This window comes from Camellia sinensis, chromosome 1 (genome assembly GCF_055761805.1).
Source record: "Camellia sinensis isolate YWXY chromosome 1, ASM5576180v1, whole genome shotgun sequence".
Classification (NCBI taxonomy): Eukaryota; Viridiplantae; Streptophyta; class Magnoliopsida; order Ericales; family Theaceae; genus Camellia; species Camellia sinensis.
Window position 1 is genome coordinate 85,094,677 of NC_138961.1, and position 11,156 is coordinate 85,105,832.

The window sequence follows — 11,156 nt, forward strand, 5'->3', positions numbered from 1 at the left end:
TTTGTGTCACTTTAATCCATAACTTTTCAAATGTAATACATTTAACTCTGAATTTTAAATCTCGTTTCCAATAAAGATAATTAAAAATATTATTACTCTATTTCAAGAGTAAAGTCGCCAATTTTATAAAATATAAGTTAGTTTGACAAAACTAAGTATCAAAAAATTATTTTTAAATTTTTAAAAATTATTTCTACTCACCAAAAATAAAATTATATAAAAATGATATATCTTTTACATTTTTTTAGTTTTTTATTTTTTCATTAAATTAATTTTTAGTATGTGTTTGGATGATGACTATGTAATAGGTGGTTGTTTTGTTGACATTTTTAGATAGTTATAATGTAATGGTTGTATTTGTTGTTAACATATATTTTTAGATGATTATCATATACTAATTGGTTATTAGAATTTTAATATCTAATTGATATGTTTAATATGTAAAATATTTTTAGTTTTGGATTTTTTTTATTTAAGGGATTGGTTTAATAATGACATCAAACTTGTAGTGTCTGACTTTTGAAAAAATAAAAACTGATTTAATGAAAATAAATATCAAAAAAAATTTATTTCTACTCTCTCAAAAGATAAAATTATATAAAAATAATGTGTTTTTAATTTTTTTCATCGATTTAATGTTTAGTTTCTCAAATTTTTTTCTGAAAATAAATTTTGAAAGCAAATAAAACAGAACTTTATAACTAAAAAAGTTCTAACATTATTCATTAAAAAAATATCATTATATTTTAAACAACATATAAGTTGACCAATACAAAATAAATTGTATGACGACTTTGCCCATTAAACGGAATAATAATGTCATTAATTGTCTTTATTTGGAATGAGATTTAAAATTTAGGATTGAATGTATCACAATTGAAAAGTCAATGATCAAAATAACACAAGCCCCAAACTATAAGAACGATTTGTATAATTCACCCTTTTCACTACTAAAATTTCAGCTTTTTGCGACGGCAAATGACTTTTTGTGACGGCAAAAGGGGGGTTGCAACTGGGGGTGTTGCAAAAGAGTTTTTGCGACAGCACAGTGCTGTCGCTAATGTTTTGCGACGGCATTTTTGCCTTTTGCGACGACACTTTGCAGTCGCTAATAATGTTTGAAATTTCTTGACTTTTTGCCACGACACTATTTTACTGTCGCTAAAAATATTATTTGAGCCGACAAAAAATGCCGTCACTAATAGTCTTTTTTTTTTTTTTTGCAATGGTAAGAACACTGTTTTTGCGACGATGTGGTGCCGTCGAAAAAAGTATTAAAAAAATAATAAAATTTCTATTTTAAATAATAAAATTTCTATTTTTGTGATAGTTTAGTGCCGTGGCAAAAAGTAAAACCTGTAACAAAATTAATAAAATTATTAAAATTTTCTGTTTTTTGCGACGGTGTAATGCCGTCGCAAAAAAGAAAAAAACATCATGCGATAAAATTATTAAAGATATTAAAATTTCTCCATAATAATTGCATAATAATATAAAAATTCCTATAAAAAAATAACAATTTCTCCATAATATATTTTTCCATTCATAATTACACATCAACAAAATTATCCCACTACATAATGTTCCATAATACATATAAAATGTTTAAATACATGATTTTGTTCATAATTCAAAATAACATAAACCAAAATTAAATGTTTTTCTCATCATTCTTCGTAGATAAAAAAAACAAAAGTTAGCCACATTCTCCACAGGCATGCATTACACAAGAAGCACACTCCTATATGGAAAATATCTGAAAAATAAAAATAAAAATAATTAATGACAATATAATTATGTGTTAATGTTAATTACAAAAAAACATAAAAATTTAACTACTATAGTATCAAATACAACATTTTTTTTGTTAGTCATCAAATCCCACATGGATAATTAAACATCTCAATCAAATACAAAAATAAAAATTTAACTACTATAACATCAAATACAAAAACATAAAAATTATATCTGAAATCTAGCTCTAACTCCCAACAACATCAAATACAACATTTTTTTTGTTAGTCATCAAATCCCACATGGATAATTAAACATCTCAATCAACAATGAAAACATATGCATTTCTGAGAAAAATTAAGCAATGGAAATAAGTTATGACACTTTCAAAGAAATGTCAGCCTTCTAGTATCTATACAAAAGTTTATCATCCTTCAATTAATTGGCATATACGCATATATTATGTTTGTACACATAAAGGTGTAGATATATCCTAGACTGGGCTATATGTTACACAACAAAATGTAAACCTCTAGACCCATATACAACAGGTATTTTATTCGTGGAGTTCCATAACTATGTTAATTTGTGGTTAAGCAAGCTCCAAAGCTTTTTTGGAAGAATCAAATTTTTATACACCACTCAAAACGGACTTCTTAAAAACATAGTTCTTTCTAATGTTGTAACTACAACCTTTTATTCATCAAATAGAGGTTAATATACAACCTTTAAATAAGATGACAATTAAAAAAAAATGAAATAAAAGACCTAGGAATAAGCAAGGAAGATTTTTAACCCCCAACAACGCGTTTGATGGGATCAATTTGTAATATCTCTAATGAACGCAATGATAATTTCAAATGTAAATGGCGTTAAACATCAATCAATGAGTCCAGATCAAGTTTAAACGAAAATTTAAATTGAAGAAACAAAACGATTTACAAACTTCAGAAGGCTATATAACATTTTTTTAGATAACAGCAGCGGAAAAAAGAGGAAATATCATGGAAACAGATATCTCTCCACCAAACATCTCATCCAAGGATACCGCAAAGACAATCCGCGATTTTAAAAACCTTTCCCATAAGAATATATTTTCCATTCAATTGCAATCAACACATCTTGATTCAGCACAATAAGAAATTTCCTTATTGTCGTCAAATAAATTACTAAATGACATGGGGACAATAATAATACATACTAGGTATAGTGGTGTGTAAGACATGCTCTTTTGACACAAATTCCAAAAAGAAAAACAAAAAAAAAAAAATTCGACACATAATTTCCTTTTCAAGTTATCACAAATGTTAGTAGTGGCAAATCAAATATGTTGAAACTTAGGGTTGTCAATGGTCAATACATAGAAAAAGCAAACATAATCAGTGTGTTTGGTTTGAGTTTTCTGGATTAAGTTTTTTAAAAACTGAATTTTTTATTTTTCGTGTTTTTTTTTTGTTTTTAGTGAATATTTTTAAAATTTTAAACATTTTTTTTAGTTTTTTAGATGCACCTTACTTAAATGTATCTAAAAAGTAAAAAATTTGTGAAAAAATATTTTAAAAAATTATTAAATACATAAAAATATAAAAAATGTACTGAATTCTCATATTTTTTTTTCGTATTTTTGGTATTTAGTGAATTTTTAATAGGTTTCTTGGACAAATTTTTTATTTTTTTAGGTATATTTATGTTAGGTATATCTAAAAATTAAAAAAAAATTGCTTAAAATATTAAAAAAATTCATTAAAAACAAAAAAACACGGAAAATAAAAAAGTAGAATTTTCTGAAAACTATTTTCAGAAAAACGAAACCAAACAAGCTAAATGTTTCTAAATGTTTGAATGAACATATGATATCTCATAAAATAAAAATAAAAAACACTGTAGAAGTGAGTAGTATTCATAACTACACAAAATTATGGAGAACAAAATCTTCTACAAGATAAAATTTGGACCGGTTAGCAAATTTAACAACAGTTAAGAGTTTGTTAATTCCAAATTCACATACCCAATTGGAATTAATGGCCTGGGTTAGATTGACCTGCCTTTAAGAGACTTGAAGTGACCAAAGTATGACAAATCCATCCAATAACATTGGTAGGGAACTGTAACAACATGTATTCCAAGTAATCATCTGAAACTGACTCTGCATCAAATTTGAAAAAGGGTTGAGGAAAATGAATCACCTGAAAATAAATAAAACAATCACAAAAGTCACAACATAGCAAACAAAATGACCTAAACAATCAAATCCTCTGACCAGACTTGGGTCCTACTTCCTATATACCCTTTGATAGCATAGTTTTTTTTTTTTTTAATTTTTTTTATTATATGTTGGATCATAACTCTGAATAGACATTTGAGTATCGAGCTTAAAAACTTCAGTATATGTTGTCCTTGTGCCATAAATTACAAATTAATCCACTTCACTGAAAAAACAAGAACAATAAAGTTATCTTTTTGTCACCTGGGAGATAAAATCTTTGATAGCATCTGGAAGCAAAGACAGTTGCACATTGGAAAATTTTGAACCTTGTAACCCTTTGGTTTTGATTTTTTCGAACCCATGTTCGTTAAGAAAAGTTCTTACTTGCAAGTCATTGTCTAAGACGTACCTGTCAGCACAAATCAAAAGAAACAACTCCAAAATAATAATAATAATAAATATTTTTTTTTAAAAAAAACACAGGAGTATGGATAGCATTTCATGGAAGCTGAAATGATTAGAAACTTCAGTGAAGTACCATATGGATAGCATTTCACAAGTGTCTATCTTTGCTTGCAATGTGAAATATAAATTTGACTTTTCTAAGACAGAATGAGCAACAAAGGAAGAGAAAAATACAAACTACCTCTTTGAGGTGTCATTCCCATGTCTTTCCACTATTATCAAATTTGGTTCAACCTGCCCTCTACAAATAGAAATGATTATATGAGAATAATTAATTAAAATAAAAGGGGATAATCGGAAATGCAAAATAAAATGTTGAGCTTTATGGAGTTTCCTTTGCTTTAATTAGAGTCATGTGAATATAAAAATTTGGAGTTCGTGCATGTAAATTATGGTTGCTTGTGTTAAAGAACCTCAGGGTTAATATTTGACTGAAATTACTGTGTAAAAAATTTATGACTCTTGCTACACTACCAAACAGATACAGGCATTAAAAAAAATTCAAGATTATAATAAACAAAATATTTGTATGGTAAAATCATAAATAAAACCTGTCTCTTGTAATTGTGTTTCTCCTACCCATTGTTTTTTTTTCTTGGTTTCAGTGAGAGAAATTACACTAACATTTCTTAAACACCCATTATTATTACCCATGAATCACCACATTGACGAGTTGCTTGAGGGAACAAATATTTGAGGAAAACAACTTTTTTCCCCAAGGGTTTTGTCGTTGTAGGTTTGGTATCCATAGAGTAATTGTTGGCCAATACTAACCTTGCCACAGTGCAGTGGGTTAGCAATATATATATTACGTGTATCATGTGTGCATCGATTCTAGTAAGAGACTAAAAGAAGCTTGATCATAAACATGTTTCACAATATTATGTGGCTGGCTAGTAGCAAAGGTGTAACTCTAAAGTGAGTATGTCTGGGAAAGTCAGACTAATAACAAAAACACTACAATTATGGTGCAACAAACTTATTGCAAGGATCCAAAAATATACTAGAAAGAGTAGATTTTAGGCAAGTTTCAAGTATTTTCCAATTGTGCCATACAAAAATAATTAAATAAATAGCACCAAGGGTAGAAACAATAAAGATAAAATTCTAGTATGCATGTTTTTCTCAAGTATTCAAAAGATGACAACGAGGGTGTTAATAATTAAATATTAGGAGTCGTTAAAGGGACAAGCAATACTTCTGTGTAAGACAAAACATGACTTTTCTCCTACAAACAAATTTAGGCACCAATTTAAACAAAGAAACAGAAAGCAAGGTACCCTTTAAAACCAACATATCACAGCAATTAATACCTGCAATTTACATAATAGGGGTGACTTGTTTGAAGAGGCATCTTCAAGAAAATTCGCACTCGTTTAGAATTCAGAAAAGCTGACAACAGCTGATGGGATGTCAAATCCCTGGTTAGCATCTGGAGGATATTCATCAATGTGCAAAAAACACTCGCAAAGTTGCGAGAAAGACACCCAATGTCACCCACGGCGAACGACCCAGCGACAAAGGTATCGGCAAAGGTATCTGAGACGCTGCACCGCCACTGCCGCTACAGCTGTTAGTCGTCGTCAATCGCTGCTCACCGTCGTCGCTCGTTGCCCGCCGTCGTCCCCCCTTGCCGCTGCTTGCAGGCGAGAGAGAGAGAGAGAGAGAGAGAGAGAGAGAGAGAGAGAGAGAGTATTTTGGAAAATTTTGAAATTGGGGATATTTTTGTTTAAGGGGTTGGGGATTGGGGATTTGAGATCGTGAGTGAGAAACAAAAGGGAGGAAAGAAAGGAGGGAATTAGAAAGAGCGGGAAAACGAAAAAGAAAAAGAAGAGGAGAGCTAGGATAGCGGCATGAACGACGTCATTTTATTTATTTTTTATTAAAATAATTATTTTTTTTTGTAGTTAATGATACTTTTTTTTGTTTTTATTTATTTTTAGTTACTAAGGTTGAAAATTTATTTGTTTCATTTTTATTTTAATGAAAAAAAATTATTATTATTTTTTTATTTGGTAGAAGTAGGGGTAATTTTTGAGGGATTTTTGAAATTGGGAATTTTTTGTTTAAGGGATTGGGGATTGACGATTTGAGATCGTGAGAAACAAAAGAGGGAAAAGAAATGGGGGAATTAAAGAGCGGGAAAATGAAATTTTTTTGGTTAAAGTAAATTTATTTTTTTGTAGTTAATGAATTTTTTTTATTTTCCATTTTTTTTAATTGCTAAGGTTGAAAATTTATTTGTTTCGTTTTTATTTTAATGAAAAAAAATTATTATTTTTTTATTTTGAAGAAGTAGGGGTAATATTTTAATAAAAAATATTTTTCCGCGTCTCATTTTTTTTTTGTTACTAAAAATCAGGAACTAATTTTTTGTAGTAGAGAAAAGGGAGCGACAGTGAAGGTGGTGGATAAGAGGTGATGGTCGTGGTGGTCGTGGTGGTGGCGAAGGAGATTAGTGGTGATGTTGTAGTAGTGGTAGAGGAGATGGAGTGGCGATGGTGGATGAGAGGTAATGGTAGTAGTAGTGGCAGTAGTGGTGGTGGTCATAGTTCCACCCATTGATTTAAGTATGGTGTTTGTTTTGAGCTTTCAAATCATAATTTTACATCCATTTTTCAAAACTCAATTCAAATATAATCATTAATTTTCAAAATTCATAACCAAACACATAATTCAAAACTCTGTTCAAAACTTAATTCAAATCAAATTTTTAAATATTTTAAAAATATTTTAATTTGTGAGAGACAAATAAAGAAGAGAGATAGAGAGAGAGACAGAGACAGAGTGATGCGCGAGAGAGAGACTAAGTGGTTGCTAAAAGTGTATTTTCTTATAGTGGATCGATAAATCGAGAAAGAGCTCAATAAATAGAGAAGATGGGAGGGAGAGAGTGAGCAAGGCGAACCTAGTGAAGGAGAAATAAACAAATAGATAAGCAGACAGAGAGAGAGAAAGAGAAGAGTGATGAGTGGGAGAGAGACAAAGAGAGAGAGAGATAGACAGAAAAAGTGATAGAGAGATAGATAGAAAAAGAGAGAGAAACAAGAGATGAGCGAGAGATAGACAAAAAGAGAGAGAAATAGAGCGAAAAGAGATGAGCGAGAGAGAGACACAGAAAAAGAGAGAGACAGAGAGAGAAGAGAGATGGGCGAGAGAGATAGAGAGATCAGAGAGAGAAAAAGAAAAGAAATGAGAGAGATAGAGAGAAGAGAGATGAACGAGAGAGATAGAGAGAGAAGACAGATGAGCGAGATAGAGAGAAGAGAGATAGGCGAGAGACACAGAGAGAAAATGAGAGAGAGAAACAGACAGACAAAGAAAGAAGAGTGATAAGTGAAAGAGATAAAGAGAAGAGAGAGAGATAGAGACAGAGAGACAGGAAGATGAAAAAATGAATGAAAAGATAAATGTTATATCAAAAGAGTAAGACGACATGGTTTTTTTTTAATTTTTTTTGTGACAGAAAAATACTGTTGAATTTATTCAAACCATTTTGCGACTGTATATATATGAAGTTGTCTCAAAACCACAATCACTATGCTAGGTTAGAGTTTTCCAAAAAGTCTTTTGAGAAAATTATACTTTCTTGTTTTCTGTGTTATATTGTTTTTACTGAATTTTTTTAATATTTTAAGTATTTTTTTTAATTTTTAGACACATCTAACATAAATACACCTAAAAAGTAAAAAAATTGTAAAAAAAATCTTTTAAAAATTCACTAAATACCAAAAATATAAAAAAAATACAATAATTCAATATATATATTTTTTTGTATTTTTATGTATTTATTAATTTTTAAAAATATTTTTTCATAAATTTTTTATTTTTTAGATACATCTAAGTCAGGTGCATCTAAAAAAAATATTTAAAATTTTAAAAATATTTACTAAAAATAAAAAAAAAAACACGAAAGTCACTTTTTGCGACGGCAGAAAATGCCGTCTCAAAAAAGCAGAGTATTTGAGACGGCAGAAAATACCGTCTAAAAAAAGGAGAGTATTTGCGATGGTACGCAAATACTCTCCTTTTTTTAGACGACAAATTGTACCGTCGCAAATGCTCTCCTTTTTTGAGACGACATTTTCTGCCGTCGCAAAAAGTGACTTTTTGAGACGGCAAGTGTGCCGTCACAAATAGTTCTGTCTTTTAAATCCACTTTTCTTGTAATGTTTAAAAAATAAATATGTTAAATTATGTGAAAATAACCATCGAATCAAGTTATTTATTTTATTTCTTATTTTTGTTAATAGATAAAAAGTCTATTCCATTCAAAAAGTCTATTTTTGTAGAAAAACAAGACTACAAAGGGTCTAAAATATCAAATTAATGCTTTACATTTAAAGTTGTTATGGGCTCATAAGTAAATTTTGGCCTTTGATAAGATTTATGATTATTTTTTTTTGAGTTTATAGACTTACTGTTTTGGCTTTGTGTTGGTCCTTTTGCAAATGAATTCATATTGAGGAAAATGTTGGAAATTTCGTAAAACAAACTCTCTTAGTTTGACATGAATGATAGGACTTATTAAAAATTAATTTTTAATTTACTACCCACTCTACTATATAGAATTTAATTACTTGCACATCTAGGTGAATTTATAAATTTAAAATTATAAATATTTAATTTTTTTAACATATTAATTTTCTTATTTCTTTTCATTTTTTTTCAATTATTAATGCTCAATTACATAGTCTCAAGTTCAACAAGTATGATTTTAAAAATAAATTATTTATTTTAAAAAATAAATATGTTAAATTATGTGATAATAATTATTAAATCAAGTTATTTACTTTATTATTTTTTTTGTTAATTGATGAAAAGTCCAATTCTATATGGTTATATGTTATTTAGTCCAATGTTTAATATTTTTAGTGATAAGGAAACACATTGAAACGTGGCCAGAAAAGTCTCTGAAACGTCATCGACAGTTGCCAATGGCTGATAGTGATGGCCAACGGCGATAGTTGGTGGTGGTGAAGTAGACATAGGGTTGCAAATGAATAGAGCCATTCATGAACATGCTCGAGTTCAGCTCGGTATGAGCTCGTTCGAAATCGGTTTGTTAATTTTTTTTTTTCAAGCTCGAGCTCGATCTCATTAAATTTTTAATAAACAAGCCAAAATATTCTAAAGCTTGGCTCGTAAGCTTGGCTCATTAGCTGGCTCGTTTAATATTTATTACTTATATATTAAATACTGTAAAAATATGTATAAAAAATAAGATAAATATGTTATTTATATATTTAAAAAATATATAGATTTTACATTTATATAATAGTGGTAGTAGATATTATTATTTTGATAAAATATTGACTTTTTTTAGTATGTTTATATACATTGTATATATATATATATATAAATGTATAATCAAAATTTTAATTATAACTAGAGTCTCATACGCAGGAATGAATTTATAAATTTTTAGGCTCACAAACAGGCTCGAACTTGAGCTCGAGTCAAGCCTAAGCCAACTCGGCTCAAGTTTGGTTCGTTAAATTTTTATTGACTCGAGCTCGAGTTCGTTAAAATCTTAATAAATAAACCTAAACATACTAAAGCTTGGCTCGGCTCGTTTCGTTTGCAGCCCTAGACACAAGTGACATTAGTCGAATAGTTGAACAGATAATTAGACAGATAAGTGATGCATGTACAGATATGTGACAGATGGGTAGGTGGATTTTAAACATGTAGATATCTTTTTGGACAGATAATACTCTTTATCGTTTAGTTGGTATCCCAAGTCTACAAATATGGTAGCATACTGTTGGGTATACCTCATTATTGGAGTATGGGGACCCATTTGGTTTATTAAAATATTTAATTTGGTTTGGTGTTGATCATAATATATTTTTATATATTATATCTAACTTTTAGAAGCCCAATGGGTATTAATAATCTATTTAGTAACAGTTAGGGTTTTCATAAAAGCTCAAGAATCAACAATATATTTATATATATTGTTTTTGTTCTTCCAAGGGAGGTTGCGACAGCTACAACATTGATGATCTTTTAGTGGTGTGTGATTGATGAATCAATTTGTGGGTTTGGAATTGGTAGGTTTGGTGGACAAGCATAGTGTTGTTATTTATTTTTGGTTCAGTCAAATCTAGTACTTTGTGGCTTTGTTTCGGCTCTACTTTGAAGTTGATTTGGTTTGTTATGTTGGGTCTTCTTTAACTCTGTTTCGAAATTTTTTATTCTTCTATTTGGTGAGATCTTTCCTCTTAATTATTTTGTGATTATTTGGAATTCACCTAAGGGTGGTTTGTGAGACCATTCGTGTCTCGTTTGTAATTGTTTGGAAACTTTTGGCTGATAGTGGAATAAGATTTTGATCTCGCGGATGTGTCGTATATTGAAGGAACTACGTAAAAATTCTTATGTCGTTGTTGATTTAATTTTTCTACATTAGTTTTTATTTCCATTGATTGATTTACTTATAGGAAATCATATATTTTCCCTAACAACTAGTATAAGAACTTATGGTTTATTTGGATTTATTTACTTGTGTAAATCAATGGTGGGGAATGTGAGTCGTATGTCTAGCTTCAATAGAAGTAATAGCTAACTTGGAAAACTAAAATAAAGGATCTATTATTTTGTAAATATTTGTATGGGCCTATTGAAGGTGATAGTGGCAAACCCGAGAGTATAAAGATGATGAATGAAAGAGACTTAATCGAAAAGCCATTGGTGTTATCCGTCAATGGATTGATGACAGTGTGTTTTATTATGTTACTACTAAAAT